General features: G+C 43.9%; 1 protein-coding gene and 1 pseudogene across 3 annotated transcripts in view; both read left to right on the top strand.

Moving 5' to 3' along the window:
* The first annotated feature begins 958 nt into the window (after window positions 1–958).
* The window catches only part of LOC132346323 (E3 ubiquitin-protein ligase RNF138-like), a 70,225-nt pseudogene continuing 51,250 nt past the window's right edge, over window positions 959–19,933 (top strand).
* KCNN2 (potassium calcium-activated channel subfamily N member 2) overlaps window positions 961–19,933 on the top strand; it is a 495,496-nt gene continuing 476,523 nt past the window's right edge. For all 3 annotated transcript variants that reach the window (XM_059890244.1, XM_059890246.1, XM_024997305.2), the window contains exon 1: window positions 961–1,048. The gene's annotated coding sequence lies outside the window, so the exon portion shown is untranslated. The remainder of the gene's footprint in view (window positions 1,049–19,933) is intronic.

Below are 19,933 nucleotides of genomic sequence, written 5' to 3' on the forward strand. Positions count from 1 at the left end.
GGGGGCGGGCGGGAGATCCCCGGCTCTCCGCTCCCCACCCTCCGCCTGCGGCGCGCGCTCCCGGCCGGGGAAGCCTGCGCGGCGGGCCTGCCGCCTTAACCCTCGCCACTCCGGGTAGCTCCGGGAAGCAGCTATTGGCGGGGAGGGCGTGATGGCGAACCGGCTGGGAAGGGAAACGGAGACACGCTTCTCACCTGGGCCTGGCAACCCTCCACCGGGGATCTCTCCACCCCCTTCTCTTTCCCTTCGAGCTTTGGTTAACCCTTGAAATCCGGCCTTGAAATACACAAGAGGGGGTTTGTTCCCCGACTTGAAGTCGAGCGGCTGAAATCCAGATATTTTAAAACCATCCCAAATTTGGTTTGAGGAATCATGTTGGCTGTCCTATTTCAGCGTGGCGTACCCTCCCCCGTGCTGCTCTGGACAGTTCCTTTTCCTCGGGAGGGAACTGTCAAGCGAGGTGTGTGTGTGTGCGCGCGCGTGTGTTGTTTTCGGCGCATGCACACCCCTCGGTAGCCTCAAGGTCGGCAATACCCTGAGCATTCCCGGCCCCCCGCCGTCCGGGCTCGGCCCTGCCAGGCAGGGACGGAGAGAGAGGGAGTCCCCCGTCCCGGCAGGGCGTTCTGCGAGCGGTTTCAGCGTCCAGCAAGGTCGGTGCTGAAGCAGGGCCGGGCGCGGGGAAGCTGGGCTCCGGAGGGTGGACCCCAAACAGCCGCCACTGGGCGGCAGGGACCCGGCCGGGCCGCTCGGCGCGCCAGGACTCCCCCGGGGGTGCTCGGAGACCCCGGAGAGGAGGAGCGGGGAGGGGCGCGGGGCTCTCCCAGGCGGCGAGCTGTCCCGGAGTTTGAGGACCGGAGAGGCAGCTGGTTTCTGCCCAGGACTCCTGATTTCTTCTCAGATGGAAACAGTTTCTCCAGGTGAACCTGCTGGAATTCTCAATGGAGTCTCACTCGGGTTTAGCCTCCTGGTACATTTAACCGAGGCCGCATTTATCCCCGTGAGAAGAGGAAGGTGCCAAATGGAGCGGGGCTGTCGGTTGCAGAACACGGTAAGCTGGAGACCAAGGTGGCCTTGCCAGGGGCTGGGGTGGGGTGGTGGGGCACAGATTTAATGGGACCCTCCTCTCCCAGCCAAGATGGTGAAAGGAAGTTTGCCTTGGTCTTCTACTCCCGTTCACCCTCCCAGGCCTTCTCTGCTTTATCTTTTCCCTGCCTCCACTCATAAGTTAAAAAGAAACATTCCCCTGGGTGGGTGGGTGGTGGAGAGACTCCCTTATGTTCTTATTTTCGGCATGTTCAGGTTCTAGGCTAGTCGCAGATGCCACAGTGCGACCTGAAATTTCCCATCGCCCTTCCTTCTCTTCCACCTCTCCTCCCTTCTCCCTTGACTGAGTTCCCTGCTCCCCTCTCTCCTGATGCAGCCTACTTTTCTTTCTTTATCATCCTCCTTTCTAAGTTTCCTTTTCTCTCTTCAAAAATTTGAACCATAAGGCAGGGAGGGAGGCGGGAATGTTGTGACTGTAATGTACTGCTGGAGTGATAGGGTGATGGGTTGATGGTTTATGAAGCATTTATTCATCAAGCATTGTTGAGCACGCACTCTGCGCACTTCTTCCTGTATTCAATGACCAGACCATTTTCTCAAAAATAAACTGCCCCCCAGCTTTTTCCTGAGAACCTCTCTGCTTTCCTCTAGGCTGCAGGAGTGGACATCTGCAGGACATGAGGAAGAAGAGGGAGTGTCTTAGATCCAGGCTAGTTGGGTGCTTCTATGCTCTCACTCCTTGGAGGCCTGATAATCACACATTAATCATGTTAACCATTTATCAAGCACTCACTGTGTTTGTGGTATTGTTCTAAGAACTTTACAAGTATTCACTCATTTAAATCTCGTAACAACCCCATGAAATAATGACTACTATTATTTTTTACACGTGACATAGGAACGGAAGATTTAAAGAATTTGTTCATGATCACACAACTATTAAGTGGGAGAGCTGCGATTGGAACACAGAACATCAGACTCTGGATCACAACTCTTAATCTATTATATATCTGTGTCCTTAGATATTTGCCCATCTATCTGAGATGGATGAGTGAACAAGGCAACCAAAATCCTTTGGAGTCTGTATTTTAGTTAAGGGAAACAGACAATATATTCAGCAGATAGACTGGATAACTTCAGGCAGTGGTAGATGCCACAAAGGAAAGAGAACAGAATTTGTACTAGGGAGTGGCGACCTTCACGTCAAGAATAGAGAGGGACATTCTCTTTGCGGTGGGAACTTTCAGGCTGAGACCTTAAAGCACTGAGGAAAGGAAGTACAAATAGCTAGTGAATGTGTACTAGTTATTAACTTTAGTAATTACGGGAATGCAAATCAAAGTCATGGGATACTCAACCCATTTGGTTGGCCTTGAATTAAGAAGTTTGAAAATATCAAGTGATTTAAGAGGATGTAGATCCACAGGACCTTCCAACATTGCTGATGGGAATTTAAACTGGCACAATGACTTTGGGAAATGTTTGGCATTGTGCCCTAATTTGAACATTTGTACACCTGTGATCCAATTGTTCAACTCACTCCTAGATTTATATATATTAAAAACTCTTGGATTTGTTCAACAGGAGACATGTATATGAACATTCATAACAGTCTGGTTTTAATGAAAGTCTGGAGAGAACTCCGATGCCCATCACCAAGGAATAGATAAACATTGTAATATTTTCACTAAGAGGAATATTATACAGCAGTCAAAATGGATTAACTGGGTGACACATAACAATATGATTGCATACAAGCTATATAATATTAAGTGAAAATTGGCTGAAAGATTACATACAGCAAGACAATCTCATAATGTTGAAAATTAACAAAAAACCCTACCACTTAGGACTATATGTAGATGCATATACAAAAATAGGAAATTTATGAAAATACGAAAGCAAGACAATAAGACTCTGAGATTTGTACTTGTGGTTACCTTAGATGGGGAGAAGCCAGGTGACCATGTGGTTCCTTAGGGGTGAGTCAGTGGCAGGGTCTCACCTAGGTTTTGACTGGTAGGGCCAGGTCTACTTGTTACATTGTTAAAAATAACTTGTATATAATGAAAGGTGACAGGCCACGCATGCAACTAACGAAAGTAAATGATGAATTAAACATTAAGACTAACCGTGTTCTGTGTTGGAAAGGTAGGAAAGAACAGAAGTAGACACCTCAGTCTGGCAAAGGGAGGCTGATGTTCTCAGGATGAGGAGGGTAGGCAGAGTCAGGGTTGGCCAGCAGATCAGACAGGTGGTCTGGAACCAGATCTTGCAGAGCCTTGTAGGTCAAGCTAAAGACTGAAGGGTTTTAAGGAGAGAGTGAAATAACATTGGATTTAAGGTTTTCAAAGGCTCCTCTGTGGCTGTGTGGAGAATAGACGATGGGAAGGGCACTTCAGAGGCCACTGTAGTAAGAAAGGAGAGGAGATGGCGTGGGTGCAACTGTGCTTCTGCATGTTACTTACTGCATCGGGCACTAGCCTGGAGGTCAGGTGGAGGTCAAAATCTAGTTCTTGCTCCCTCGTCAGGAAATGTCCTTGTCACAGGGCTTTGAAGGCCTGGAGGAAGAGCACCGTTTTGAGATTGGCGGTCAGGGCTCTGTGGGTCAGCAGCAGCCCAGGGGGAATCAGTGCCATGAGCATGGACTTGAAGAGAAGTCGATGGATTCGGGACACATGTTGAAGGTAGAATGGACGGGGCCTATTGATGGATTAGAGATGGGTGTTAGGGAAAGAGAGGAGTCAAAAGTGACACCTGCATTTTTTTTTTTTTTATTTGACTGTGAGGATATTGATGCTGTTTACAGCGAATGGAAAAAATCGTATTTTAAGTATATTAATTTTGAAATTCTGTTAGACAGTCAGGTGTACATGTCAGGTAGGGAGTTGGTTTGAGTGTGAACCTTGAAGGACAATCTGCAGCAAGAGACTTAAGTGTGGAAAGTATAAGCCTGTAGATGGTATAGTCCAAATTCCTTCACTTAAGTTGTCACTGTCAGATTGTGAATTCCCTGGGGCCAGAGGAATTTTGTCTTTTTAATCCTCAGAGGAGGGTAAAGTAGAATAGGTTATCCATAAATATTGGTTGAATAGATACCAGAAGGATGCATCAACAGTGCAGAGGTGGAGAAATCGAGGGACCATGGAGGAAATGTCCTGGATGACCCTACCAGTGTCCAAAAGTTGAGGCTGTGTCCTTTCCAGTTCCTCCTGAGGCTGAAGCAAGTCTAATGGAGATGCCAACCCTTTAGGAAGATGTGACCTAGAGTCTTGGAGCCACTGTTCCATGTGGTACCCAGAGCTATTCAGAGCAGCCCCAGATGGCACAGACTAGAGAGTAAAGGAAAAGGCTGGCCGGGAGAGCCCTGAGGGTCAGGGAGGCCAATGCAGAAGCACGGAGCTGGCACAGGTACTCAGCCAGGAATGCAGCGGAGCTTGTTGGCGCAGGGACAGGTGAAATCAGAAAGAGGAGAGAGGACCCAGAGGCTGAACCAAAGGAAAGGCAAGGGAGTTGTTACCAATGGAGCCACAGATTTGGTGTCAAGTCCAGTGTATATTATAGGCATATTGATAATCACCAGCTACCTACCTTGGGGCTGGCCACAATCTTCTTCTTTGCCCCAGGTCCACAAGACCCCAAGCTGTGCTGTCCTTTGAGGCCTGCCCATCTCAGATACCCCATCCCATCGTCCTGCGGAGCCTCCTGAGCAGCACTGCCCCCCACAGTACCCTCCAAATCCAGGCTTGAGCTGACCTCCCTGACTACACTTGTGCCGACAAGGTTCTCCCATGCCACCGTTCCATCACTGCTGCCATCTAGTTCCCCAGCCACCACCCTTGCACATTGCAGTTCGTGTCTCTTTACTTATCCGTCTCCTTCCTTTTGGCGATGCCCTTGTGTCTATTCACTGGTGTATCTCTGGTCCAAGCAGAGACTGGCTTAAGGGACATTGCACAGGGATTGTCAAAAGAAGGAGGGAGGAGGAAAATTTCCCCTTTTTGTTTGGCTTTAAGATGATCAGGATGAGACCATCCCCTTCTCACTAAAGATAAACACACAAAGTCCTCTCTTTCCTTGGACAGCTGGATACAGTATTGCTTAAGAATGTAAACTTTGGAATAAAATCAACTGGAATTCATTTCAGGCTCTAACGCAAATAGCTAGGGGGGTCAGTTCTCAAAGACTCAGTTTTTTTCATCTGTCAAATGCAGAAAATAACAAAACCTCCCTTATGTTGTCATTGTGAGTTTTAAAGAAGGCAATGATGTGAAGCTTCTAAGCACAGTGCCCGGCATAAAATAGGGTCGCTGTAAAGTCTAGGTATTGGGCTTCCCTGATAGCTCCATTGGTAAAGAATCTGCCTGCAATGCTGCTGCTGCTGCTGCTGCTGCTGCTGCTAAGTCGCTTCAGTCGTGTCCGACTCTGTGCGACCCCAGAGACGGCAGCCCACCAGGCTCCGCCGTCCCTGGGATTCTCCAGGCAAGGACACTGGAGTGGGTTGCCATTTCCTTCTCCAATGCCTGAAAGTGAAAGGTGAAAGTGAAGTTGCTCAGTCGTGTCCGACCCTCAGCGACCCCATGGACTGCAGCCCACCAGGCTCCTCTGTCCATGGGATTTTCCAGGCAAGAGTACTGGAGTGGGGTGCCGTTGCCTTCTCCCATCTGCAATACTGGAGACCCCAGTTCAGTTCCTGGGTTGGAAAGATCCACTGCAGAAGAGATAGGCTACCAACTCCAGTATTCTTGGGCTTCTCTGGTGGCTCAGCTGGTAAAGAGAATTCCATGGGGTCACAAAGAATCGGATATGACTGGGTGACTTTCACAGTTTAGATATTCTTTTTTTCTAAGACGTTTAATTGTCAATGCCTTCTTTATTGACCAACTTCAAGGAAATGCTTCTAATTCTGAGAATCAAGGCTCCTTATCCAGAGGCGCCTGTGCTCTGGCAGTGAGGTAGTAGGCATTTTTGCCAAAGGAAATATTTCCTGGGCATGTAGGCATTTGCTGTCTCATTCCTCACATTATGCCATGTAGTATTCCACTGTACATAATTCTTGGCGAGCCAGGAGTCTGAATAACAGTGAGGATTCAGAATTTATTCATTCAGCATTTCATAAACTGTGATTGAATGTCTTACTATGTAAATGGAGATGCAGTGATGACTAAGACACAGCCCCTGCTTTCAAGGAAATCAGTCTAGTTAGGAAGGCAGACAAATAAACCAACAATGACAATTCACATATTCACAGGATTACTTCTGGTCCAGACCTCCACACCCCCACTTCTGCCCAGCCCTGGCAAGATTGGTGTGAACATAGTAATGTTACCGATCTGGGTCCTTGGACTCTCTAGTCAATAGAAATTGAGAAGAGGCCAGATGAGAATTTCAAGCAAGGCTTTATTGTGGTTCATGCTGCAGCACAAGGGAATGAAAACAAGTAACAGGTGCCCTTGCTGGCTCCCCAGGAGGATGGGCTGGTTCCTTAAGCGGGGTGAGGGAGGGCGGCAGGTCCATGGCTTGGGCTGGTCGGGTGACTTACGTGGCCTGCCCACACCCTTGGTGGTGCTTTGTGCAGGCATCATGCCCAGTGTGCTGTTTTTGTTCCTCCCGCCTCAGAAATAGCAGTTGGTTTGTGGCGTTTGTACCTTACTGTTTATGATTTTCTCTGACTGCACAAGCCAGTTATTTTTAGTCCCTTAGAGTTTCTTTGTATTCTGCTGCGGGAGAAGCCCTTTGTCCAGGTGCAAGCAGGTAAAGTGTCCCAGGTCCCAGGCTGTCTTAGTAATAGTCATGGTATTTGTAGATATATTTACAATGTACAAACACGTTCAGGCTTCCCTGATAACCCAGTTGGTATAGATTCCATCTGCAATGCAGGAGACCCCAGTTCAATTCCTGGGTCTGGAAGATCAACTGGAGAAGGGATAGGCTATGACTCTAGTATTCTTGGGCTTCTCTGGTGGCTCAGCTGGTAAAGAATCTGCCTGCAATGAGGGAGACCTGGGTTTGATCCCAGGGTTGAGAAGATCCCCTGGAGAAGGGAAAGGCTACCCAATCCAGTATTCTGGCCTGGAGAATTCCACGGACTGAATAGTCCCTGGGGTCACAAAGAGTCAGACACGACTGAGTGACTTTCACTTTCACAAATCAGGTTCACTTTGAATTCTCTCTTTTGATTTTCGTAACAACTCTATAAGGTAGGTAGTGATCACTACTCATTTTATGAATGCAACCTAAGACTCCAGTGAACAGTTGTGTTTACATTAAGTCAGGCTGTCTTGGGCCATAATCTGTCCTTCCAGCCTCTCCCATTGTCCCCGTGCAGAGGTCTGTCAAGTTCACCACCCTTGTGGACCGGGCTTTAGTCATGATTCTGAGTTTTTCTCCTTGGGTTTGATGGGCAGGTTTAGCTTCCCTGTTGGGACCTGTGTTCTCTACAGACTTACACTGATGACTGATCCCACTCAGTTAGCCTTGTGCCACCCTTCTGATCTCTAGGACTCCATTGTGGTACTGGCCACTGGCCAAGAGACAAAGCCCAGGGAAGGGTTGTAACAGCATTGCTGAGAAAGCGACAGGCACTGTGTTCACTGTGAACTGTGCTTTTGCAGTGGGGAAGTGGAGGAAGCGATAGAAGGATCTCTTCGTTTCCCAGTTCTACAGTGCTGTGATTCAGTCAGTTGTGTTCCTGGATGTTTCTCCTAAAAAGGGAAAGAATATAGGAGTCACTTGAACCTCTTTAAAGATGGAATGACGTATTTACACTTTCTCAGAGATGTTTCACTGCAGTGAAGTCATTTATGAAATTCATAGGAGTCTTCCGATACAGGTTACATCATTGATTGAAATCTGCTTATGGTTATTTACACAAATAATTTTATGTGTTTAAATTTACTTTGGGAAAGTAAAATCTCACAGACTGGTCCTGTGACTATAACACGGAAGAGTGAGTTTGTTGCTGAGAAAATGTGTTTTTCAAATCTATTGTGTTTTTCATCTTTGTGAAAGGTGTTATTCGGTGTTTTTGCTGCCCACAGAATGTGTGGGTGGGGCATCTCAGACACCTCCTGCCAGGCCTGCAGTGCAGCAAGAGGGTGGTTTTGCCTGTAGCAGTTCAGAAATACTGAAGGAACAATTTCCTCCCCAGATCTCTAACCAGGATAACTTGGATTAGATTATTTTGTGGGGGGAGGGGGATTGGTTAACTGCTCATTTCTTTTTTTAATTTAAATATGACGTTTGTAAAACACAATATAAATAAAAGCCATACTTTATCAAAGGTGAGTTTTCAAAAGGGATTTTAAAATTGCATTTGCTTCAGTGTATTGAGGATCAAGCTATATGTTAATTGACTGGTAAAGAAATACTACTAAAATTTTTGTTCTGTATTCAGGGAGACTGGTCTGAATTGTAAAAGGTCTGAACCGCAGTGTGAGTGCTTTATGAAATATCTTTGTTATACTTTCAGTTCATGCAGTAGTAGTACCAGCAGAGCGAATTGGATGAGAGTTTCCTCATGTACAGGTAAAATTCATAGACACTTGTTAAAATCAGTTGAATATAAACAGGTTAGTCCTTCAACAAATCTCCTTTTGTTTCAAAGTGGTTAACATTTTAGGGTGTTAATTTGCCCAGCAGAACTTGCATTGTTCCTAAATAACTTTAGTTCAAGATAATTCAACAGAACCTACTTTCTAAACTACTGAAACCTAAATGATTTTTACTGTAAATTCAAATTGAAAACCAAGCATCCAGTCCCAGATAAGGTTGGTTTTCTGCTTAACTTTAAGGGAAAGATTTTTTTTCCTTTCGGGTTGGAGAAAAAATTATCACCTGACTTGTAACCGACAGTTTTGATGTGTTCTAAAAGAGAAGAGCTTTGCCAACTTCAAACATCTGTGCTCAGCACACCCCTCATTCCAGACCCCAGCCTCTATTGTTAATATAAACAATTTTTATACAGCCCCTCAGATAAATGGCTGGCAAACACTATGTCCAAAATGTGATTATCATGTATATGTCTGAAGATACTGGCTGCCCTTGGTCAAGGCATCTCTGGCAAATTAGCATTGAATCTTTCTGGTTTGTGTTTTATAATTCTACTGAAAAATAGAAACTGATCTTCCCTCATGTGGAATGGTAGAGATAGATGGAAATAAAAGCAGGACAAGCCAGACCAGTGTTTCTCAAATTCCTGTTTTTCAAAACACAGATTTCTAGGCCCTAATCTCAGATACTGTTGGAATTTTTCAAGATCCCATTTCTAACAAGGAGAAGGCAGTGGCACCCCACTCCAGAACTCTTGCCTGGAAAATCCCATGGACGGAGGAGCCTGATAGGCTGTAGTCCATGGGGTAGAGAAGAGTCGGACATGACTGAGCGACTTCACTTTCACTTTTCACTTTCATGCATTGGAGAAGGAAATGGCAACCCACTCCAGTGTTCTTGCCTGGAGAACCCCAGGGACAACGGAGCCTGGTGGGCTGCCATCTATGGAGTTGCACGGAGTTGGACACGACTGAAGCGACTTAGCAGCAGCAGCATTTTCTAACAAGCTCTCAGATGATGCAAATGCTTGCAGGTTCATGGACCACAGTTCAGGCAGCACTGGCCTACGTCATTAATTTCAAGGAAGCATAGGTGTTAACACTGAGAATGCACTTCAGAAACAAAACTCATAAGAACATGACTCTTCTTGCAGAGGGAGGGAAGGCAATGCTAATGTGACCAGCTATCCAGCTGGGCCCCAACTGTCTTGGGTTTAAAACTGAAAGTCTTAAACTTTCAGGCCAGCTAGAAGATTGGTCATCTTCCAAGGCAGACTGGGCTGGTGTATCAAGGTAGCTTTGTGGTACTTTGAAGTGATGGGTGTTTGGCTTAAATTTTAAACCCAGGAAAAGCCAAAGCATGCTGTGAATTGACACATAATCACATGCAACTAAGAATTGCCAGTCTGCATCTTCAGCTTTTCTAAATCTTTTAAAAGTTGTAGTGGATTGGGTGTTTCTAAACTTGTGTGCACATTGGAATCACGTGGGGAACTTAAAAAAAAAAAAGAACGGGATACCCGTGTTCTACCCTCTCCTGTATTGTGAATTAATTGGTTTAAGATGTGAACTGGGTGCTTCTAGGTTTGAAAGGTCCCCAGGTGATCCAAATCCATAGGCCAGTGGGGGCATCACTGTGGTAGAGTCTCCGAGATGGCTGCCAGGGACACACCCTCCTTTCTTCTCTCTTCCTGGTTGCCAGGGGGTATGTCAGTTTTCTGTCTTTTGACTTGCTTTGAACAATGAAATTTACTGACAGTGAAATCTGGGGCTTGTAGCCTGGTGGCACTGGGTTCCTCTCTCTTGGAAGGCAGCCTCCTTGTGAGAGGTCTGACTGTCCTGAATTTGCTGTGAGGAAGCCCCAGCTTGCCTTGGGGAGAGCAAGTCACTGCGTGAAGGAGCTGGGCACACGTATGTGAGAGGAGCTTTCTTGGGCCTTCCAGTCTGGTCCAGCTAACAGCTAAATTTGGCGAAGTGAGTGACCCCAGTTGATGTCACCAGGATTTTGGAACCGTGCCGGCAAGCCCCCCTCATCTTTGCCTTAAGTCATTTCATTTTGGGTGATTGGTTTTGGAATAATATATAGCTGAAACACAAGTGTATTTCTTGTACTTATTGGTAATAATAATGCAAAGGAGGATTTTTGGAAGGTTCTGTGTGAATGAGGGATGACTTATTTGTCATCCCGATCAAAGTACGATGCAAACTGAAACCATATTGCTGAATATTTGAAGGGGAAATAAAAATTACTATGTTAATAAAATTATTCATGATAGTGACAAAGATTTCACGGTTGTTATCGTAGTAGCTTCAAGCGCGCCTTCTCTTAGGTTTTCTGAAAAGCAGAGCCCAAGGCAGTGCTTAGAGTGCTATCAGTTCTTCTGGGCTGTGCAACCCAGAGAATGAGGGTGATGAGGCACAAGAGTGTGTGATGTGATTCTGTGTAATGCTATGTATCGCCACACTGGCTGTGGTCTAAAAGCAGGGAGCTGTGCTAGGACACACTGTGTCACTCTGCGCTGGCTCAGTGTTTGGGTTCCCCTGGAAGCACTGCAGAAAGGAACAAAACCTTCGTGTAGTGCACAAAAGAGAAAAAGAGGAACTTAGCTTCCTGGGTCCTTCTAATTTCATTTCTCACTGATGAAATTTCACTCCCCAGGAAGTTAATTCTCTGTACTCCTGCCTCTCTGTGGCTGCTCAGGAATCTGGGCACCATGTCATAATCTTTTTCTGTATTTTTCGTTTGTTTGCTTGTTTTTACTAAAACATACTCTGAGGTATCTGACTTTGATACTGTTTTTGTAAATTACAAAATATAATTTGTTTTGGCAAATTATGGGCTTCTCTTGTGGCTCAGTGGTAAAGAATCTGCCTGCAATACAGGAGACCCCGGTTCAATTCCTGGGTCAGGAAGATCCACTGGAGAAGGGATAGGCTACCCTCTCCGGTATTCTTGGGCTTCCCTTGTGGCTCAGCTGGTAAAGAATCCGCCTGCAATGCAGGAGACCTGGGTTCAATCCCTGGGTTGGGAAGATCCCCTGGAGAAGGGAAAGGCTACCCACTCCAGTATTCTGGCCTAGAGAATTCCATGGACTATATAGTCCATGGGGTCGCAAAGAGTCAGACAGGACTGAGCGACTTTCACTTCACTTCACACTTGGAAATTACATTCTGAGGCTGAAATGATCCATTAATGTAGATCGTCATCCTGCTTTTCGCCATGTGCTCAGTATCAATTCCAATATAAATACCATATTAGTCTTGACTGCTCTTCCCTTTCAATAATCTTACTGAACACCACCATATCCCTGGACGTTGGCAAACGTCAACTCCAAGAAGTTTGTATTTATTTTACTGTTAGGCAGAGCCCAGTCTTTCCTCATATAGAGTGGAGTGTGTGTGCTTTCTAACCTTGAGAGAAGCAGGACGCCAATGAGCTGTCACTTCTGGACACCTGTCCTTTTTGATGAGCTGTTAACTCTTTTTCTAGTCAAGTCTTTTTTGCAACAGGAAAAGAGATGAGGAGCAAAACCATGCCATGTTTAGTTATTTCATGAGGCTAGTAGCTCCTGAACATCAAGGGCTTTATGTAACTGATAGCACTGTCTTTTGCAACCCAGTCCCACTCTAGTTGAAGGAGCCATTGTGTAGGAGAATCAAAAGCCTGTTGAACAGATTGAAGGATTTATTGTCAGTGTTGATTGGGGTGGGGGGCTTGTTTTCACTAGTTTCTCATCAGTTTGCTGCTGATTTTGTTCCTTTCAATTGTCTTTATGTATGTAAGTAGTGAAGATCATCTAACTCCAAAAAGGTAGGCAAACGAATCTTGTCTATAATTAAAGTCTGTGAAGTTAATCTGGCCATTGCCTTTCCTGTGGACAGGTAATCTCCCCTCCTATTTCCCATGACTGAGGTAACTGACTAGATCTGGTTATCAATTTTTCTTTTTTACTTGGGGCACAGAGGTGGACTTCCTCTCATTTTTATAGAAATATTTCTAAGTACTGAGCATGGGAAGACTCGTGTGCCATCAATCACGTTATAGACATTGTAGAACATCCCATGCCTTTGTTCCCTCCCCCTGTTGCAAAGTCCTGAGCCTATGGTATCATTGTTTTCCAGTGACAATTCCTAGGTTCACCTTATTCACAAGTGAAGGAGATTTGGCATGCATTTAATGTCCAGATAGCCTATGCTTCCTATAAGGATGGATTTTCCAAATGTTCCCCTCAGCAAGTGGTAGCTCTTTGGACTTAATTTTTTCTCCTGAATGGAAGGTAAACTCTATCTGTGGACACACAGAGGTGTTGTTTTACTTAAGACTCTTAAGTGAGTGAAAGCTGTCAGTTCAAACTGGCTCAAATGAAAAATAATTCCTTGGCTCACATAAGACAAAGGTTGTGGATAGGACCAACCTTATCCAGGAATTAAGCAACGGTATTATAAAGAGCTCTCCTTTTTTTGCTTTTTCTAATTTTATCACTAACTCTTGATTCTTTGTGTGGGTGTACCACGGCATGGTGGCTTCATGCCATACCAACAGATCTAAGCTTTACCTCTAAAGTTTAGTTTTATTTAACACAAATTTTAAGATTGAGTTTAAAAGGATGCTGCTGCTGCTGCTGCTAAGTTGCTTCAGTCGTGTCCGACTCTGTGCGACCCCATAGACGGCAGCCCACCAGCCTCCCCTGTCCCTGGGATTCTCCAGGCAAGAACACTGGAGTGGGTTGCCATTTCCTTCTCCAATGCATGAAAGTGAAAAGTGAAAGTGAAGTCATGTTCAAATTTGGGAGGAATTTGAGAAGGTAAGAGAAGTGATTTCCCAGGGAAATTCAAGATGCTGTACTGCAAAAAATGAAAAGTATGCCATTCTAGTAAAAAGGAAAAAAACAAAACAAAACAAAAACCACAGTCACTTCTTTAGGAACGGGACCCACTACCTCCTAGATGCGAGACTTTAGCTTTGAGAACTCATTTGCCACATTTTGTCAGTTATCTGAAAATGGACCCAAGTTTCAGGAATAGACTCATATTAACTGAGCCCAGAGAGACTGTATTCTCCTGTAAGCTTACTGAACCCTCTTGACAGTCTTTATTCTAATAGGGTATAAATGATCAGATTTCTGCTTAATAAATTGTGAACAGTTTGGTTTTGATTACCCATCATAGTGCTCAGTTTACAGTATTTTTAGATTCACTTTAATTATAAAATTTTGGTTAGAAAGTAATAATGTAGAAAATTGGGAATGAATGGAAATATATAATTCATTTAGTTAAAATCAGCTGTAATTTGACTACTTTTTCTAGGTGTGGGTGTCTATATCCTATTCCTCCCACACAGGAGTCTGAGTATATTGTATGTAACAGTTGATTCTTGCTTTATTTACTGCTGTTTAATTTGAAAGCATCTTTCCATATCATTTCTCTTCACTTTGTAATTGTTGTTCAGTCATTAGGTTGTGTCCTGACTCTTGTGACCCCATGCACTGACATGATATTAATGGCTGTTCTCAAAATTTTCATTCACTTATTTTATAGACAGAATTTTATTCTCACAGATCCTTAATTGTATATTGTGTGTAGTTTTTACAAATGTAAAAGAATGAGATGTGTTTTACTTTAAACGGATAGAATCACATTTATTTTACAAACAAAAGGTAACTTCTAGGAGGGAGATTTTTAGATACATTCTTAATTAGGAGATATTATAACCAAGTCATAGAGAACATGGTTGGATGGTTAATTGTCACAATATTGTTAAATACATTTGGCCTCCTGTTATTGAAATTGTTTATAAGTTTAATTAAAAAAACTTTTACATGAAATATTCTCATGAATGTATTTTGTATAACAAATGTACTTAGCCTCAGGGACAATCATCCTTGAAAGATAGCTATAAATTACATCTCTGAACATTACTTGCAAGATTTTATCCCTTTTAGAAGACAGACTTGTGCAGAACCTCAACTTTAGCTTTTAAGATAGAGAGGAAATATGGATTTAACAGAAAATTTATGATCACAGAAAAATGTTATGACTACCTGTGGTCTGCAGTCATAGCCAACTCTACTGATTCACTGTTCCAGGTCAGCCTAGCCCTGCGGGCACCCTGGGCCACAGATTTGCAACCAGAACTGACCAAGCGTTTATTTACCCTGTTTCCACGGGTGAAAGCTCAGGGTGCTGTCACTTCTGCTGTTTCACATTCCAGTCCCCTCCCTCCCCCGCCCCCATAAAGGATAGACTGACAAGAGAGACTTCAGAGACTCTGCCTTGCTCTGGGATGCTGGAGGGGCTGGTGACAATCCAGAGGAGCGGAGAGGAAGTTAATATATTATGAAATGGATGTTGACCAAAGAGAGATCGGAGAGGAGGAGCCTGTGGATAAACTGCTTGCCTTTTTTAAATTTAAATAGGAAGGAAACCCAACTTTATTCTTATGTATATTAGAGTTCACAAAAAAGTAGCTAGCAAATGGCTTAACTTAGAAGCTTTTGTATTAATGTCACAAAGGAAAAGAAAAGGGGAGAAGTTTCTTTAGGATGAAGAAATTGATTTCTAAGGGAATAAACAGGAGATAGAATAGCTTGTGATAACCACTGCTTATGGTTATCATCAGTGGTATTTTCCATCTTTTTTCAAGGCTATAAAGACGCTCTCAGACCAGACAGTCCTCCTCTTACCTGCAGACCATTCTAAGGTGTCTGTCCTCACGTGGAGGTAGGTGGAGGCCTGCACAGCCTGCATGTCCATAGTGGAGCCATTGCGGGCTCCTGTACTTACTCCCTCATGTTTTCTCTCCTTTTCCTGCCTAACTCTCCCTTCCTCAGGATTACAGCCTCCACCCCCACCAGGAAAATGTGCATGCAGTCTGTTGTCTCTGATCTTTCTATGATAAATACATAAAACGTAATTTCCTTCTCGAAGTACTTTTGCAAATACTTTCTCTCCAGTTTTTAAATACTGTTGAAGATGAAAACCTTCAACTATAGATTTCCAAGACTTTTAAACCATTTAGTAGGATTCATGGTAATATTTTTTTCTTTCCTTTTTTTTGGCTCATAGGATTCTAAGGCTAGCCTTATTTTCCTTTTCTTTAAGTTCTTTTGGGTCTCCACAATGACCATTTATATCACAAGCCATAAAAATTTTCAGTTATAGGATGAAAATCTCAAAATCACTGCACATTGTTTTGGATCACAAAGCCTAATTCCCTATTCCTGCCTCTAGAGGTCGTAAATTGGCTTTTGGGTTAGCCCTGAGAGACACTGGCTTCTCAGGTACACACCATCATGGATCCAACCCATCACATTGTCACTCCCTCGTCAGTTAATCTCAGCTAAAGGTCAGAGATACAGCAGAGAGAGTGCAGGTGATCATGGATGTGCCACAAAGATATCAGTAAGAGAACGTTTTATAGAGTTATAACTAGATTTATTGAAGGTTAGGTCACTTCAGTCGTGTTCGACTCTGTGCGACCCCATAGACAGCAGCCCATCAGGCTCCCCCGTCCCTGGGATTCTCCAGGCAAGAACACTGGAGTGGGTTGCCATTTCCTTCTCCAATGGATTTATTTCAAGATTTATTGAAAGCTTGATTTATTGAGAGTATGAATGCATCCTACTTTACCCAGTTATTTATTTCTGAGTGAATTCTGGAGAGGCACCTCAAACATTTTACCCAGATACCTTTTATTTTCACTGTTGCTGATAATTTGGGGGGGACAACCATCAAACTAGGCTCCTCTTCCTTAATAGTCTGCATATTTACTTTTTATCTCTGCTCTCCTCTGATAATGTAGGCTATCATTAATCATCTCAACCTTGTTGTTGCTGTTCAGTCGCTCAGTCATGTCTGACTCTTTGCAACCCTATGGACTGCAGCACACCAGGCTTTCCTGTCCTTCACCATCTCCTGGAGCTTGTTCAGACTCATGTCCATTGAGTCAATGATGCTATCCAACCGTCTCATCCTTGTCGTCCCCTTCTTCTGCCCTCAATCTTTCCCAGCATCAGGGTCTTTTCCATTGAGTGGGCTCTTCACATTAGGTGGCCAGAGTATTGGAGCTTCATTATTAGTCCCTCCAAGGAATATTCAGGATTGATTTCCTTTAGGATTGACTGGTTTGATCTCCTTGCAGTCCAAGGGACTCTCAAGAGTCTTCTCCAACATCGCAATTCCAAAGCATCAATTTTTTGGCACTCAGCTTTCTTTATGGTTCAACTCTCACATCTATACATGACTACTGGATTCTCAACCTTAGACTCTACCTATTATCCCCTGACTAGTCTTCCTACCAATCTTACCAACTTTCCATATCTGGGCATCATGACATCATGACCTCTTTTGGAATGGAATCTGTTCATGCACTCTCTGTTTCAACCTTTCAGATGTTCCCTTGGCTTCTGTCCTAACTCACCAGCAGGGCATATGAGGCTCTCATGCGTTCGTTTCTGCTACTGTCTAGACTTCTCTTTCACTGCTCAACTAGAAAGATTTTCATGTTTCTGCTGCGCTTCATTACTTATTATTTACCCAATGAGCTCTGCTTTTACCTATACTATTCTTTCTCTCCTGTTTTCCTCTTTTCGGTAATGCCCACACTTCCTTCAAGAGCTAGTCTCAGCATCTTCTCAGAGGAGTTTTTCTGGGCTTCTTAAAGGGGCCAGTTAGCACATAAGTGAGAGTTAGCTTTGTGAATTGCCATACACCAGGAACCAGCCCTTGCTTCAGCACGTCCTGAAACTGGTATTTTGCCAGTGTCTTCAGCAATGGACAGTATCCTGAGAACTGGTGCTGACTAATCAAACTCATGGAGACAAAGCTGTGAGCTCTGGTGGTGATTCGTTCGTTTTATTTGTCAGCTATAACTACAGCTGAGTGTGATGCTACATGCATGTGATCCTGAGTGAGACAGACTGGGGTTCATGGTTACTAGTGTGTGACATTGAGCAGGGCACCAGACCTCTTTAAATGTTAGTGTATTTGCATGTAGGATTGAGGAAATTATACTTTTTATTTCTGAGAAGTGTGAAGAATTAACGCCCTTTTCTAGATTCTAGTCATTCATGCAGAAGTTAATGAGATTTTCCAAGTTCAAAGACTCTGTCAAGGGTAGACCCAGGTTTGGAACTCAAATGCTGCTGCTGCTGCTGCTGCTGCTAAGTCGCTTCAGTCGTGTCCGACTCTGTGCGACCCCATAAACAGCAGTCCACCAGGCTCCCCCGTCCCTGGGATTCTCCAGGCAAGAACACTGGAGTGGATTGCCATTTCCTTCTCCAATGCATGAAAGTGAAAAGTGAAAGTGAAGTTGCTCAGTCGTATCTGACTCTTAGCGACCCGATGGACTGCAGCCTACCAGGCTCCTGTGTCCATGGGATTTGCCAGGCAAGAGTGCTGGAGTGGGGTGCCATTGCCTTCTCAGTGGAACTCAGTACGACTCAAATCCATGTGCATCACCACCTGTCCTAAATAGTTTTCTTAACTACTTCTTTTAACCTTAACTTCGTGTAAAGTAATGATTTCTTTTTTGAAATCATCAATTTCGATTCACTAGCCAGATACATGTCTTATAGCATGTGTGTATTATACATATTATGTATGGAGAGAGTAACATGGAAACATACATTATCATATGTAAAGTAGATAGCCAATGGGACTTTGCTGTATGACTCAGGGAACTTAAACCAGGGCTCTGTAACAACCTAGAGGGGTGGGATGGGGAGAGAGGTGGGAGGGAGGTTCAAGAGGGAGGGCACATAGGTATACCTATGGCTGATTTCATGTTGATGTTTGGCAGAAACCAACACAATAGTGTAAAGCAATTATCCTTATTTAAAAATAAACAAATTTTAAAAATTGGAAAAGATAATTGGTTACAAACAATAATATCTACTCTAACTTGTTTAATCAGGAATAATTTTTATTAAAGCATGTCAGGTAGCTCCCAGTGTTTCTAAAAGGCCAGGAGAATCAGTCTGGGGGATATTAATGCAGGGTTATTGGTACTAAGAAGCACACAGACAAGAGACATACCCCAAACCACCAAGAGATACTATTTGGCAGAAGCATCATTGTTCCATTACAACTGCCCCAGAAGTATCTTCACCACCCTCAATCTTGTCAGGAAATCTGAACTCCCACTCTGAGCTGAAAAAGCAAAATAACATTGTTCATTCCCACAGTGAAATTTTATGAAGTTTGTCTGAAAAAACTTAGGTCACATGCTTGCATCACGATTGCAGGAGATTGCAAGAAACGATTGTTGGTTCTCTGACCTCTAGGAGACTGAAATAGGGGTTAAGTCAAAATGCAGTGTCTGCCACAGTAAAAAAAAAGAAAAAAGAAAAAGTTCATTGATTTAGCACCTAAAATTTTTATAGACAGAGTATATGTATTGCATTTGCAAAAAAAAAAAATTGTTTCCATGGTGTTGGGTATGCAGAGCTCCGAGTAGGTGGTGATGCTGACGTCACTGCTGCTCTTCTGTTGGCGTCCCAGCCTCTTTGAGAGGCACCAGCACACCAGTGGCCCAGGTTCTCCTTAGTATATTCACACCCATAAGTGCTAGCCTGTGAGATGGGATGATGTCTTCATGAAGCACGTGGACTTTGGAGCCCAAGTGCATGGGTTCCAGCCCTGAGTCTCTCATTGCCTGGCTCCTGGAACTTGAACCGTTAACTTCTCAGTTTACTCATCTGTGTCGTGGAGGTATTGATACATTAGGTAGCAGCAAAGACAAATAAGTTGGTATTTCCAAAGTATTTAAAACAGTGCTTAAAAATCAGAGGTATATAAGCATTTTTAGATAAATTACATGCTGCTAATAATGTTTATTTTCAGATCATTAGAGCAATTTGAATCCTCTACCTGTGATCTTATATGCAGATGATGCATGGTGACCATTGCTCAGTCACAGTAATTTTTCTCTGGTCACTCATGAGAAGGAGGCAACTTTTGTTATAGTTTATATGCATTGGCCCTCCGATATACAATTTTACAAATAGGAAATCAAAATGACCTTACTGGAATATTCTCATCAGTTGTGTCCCAGAGGTTTAGTCTGAGAAGTACATCATTCTCTCTGCTGAAGACCTGATTCAACATGGATTCAAAAGAGCCTTACCATTTCCAGTCCCACAAAGCTGATAACACTCAAATCTAAAGCTTCTGCCCATCGCCACTGTCTCTCCTGTAGAAAATAGACATGTGTCAGCTGAACAGCCAGAGAAGGCAATGGCACCCTACTCCAGTACTCTTGCCTGGAAAATCCCATGGACGGAGGAGCCTGGTGGGCTGCAGTCCATGGGGTCGCATAGAGTTGGATACAACCGAAGTGA

The sequence above is a fragment of the Bos taurus genome, chromosome 10 (assembly GCF_002263795.3).
Source record: "Bos taurus isolate L1 Dominette 01449 registration number 42190680 breed Hereford chromosome 10, ARS-UCD2.0, whole genome shotgun sequence".
Classification (NCBI taxonomy): domain Eukaryota; kingdom Metazoa; phylum Chordata; class Mammalia; order Artiodactyla; family Bovidae; genus Bos; species Bos taurus.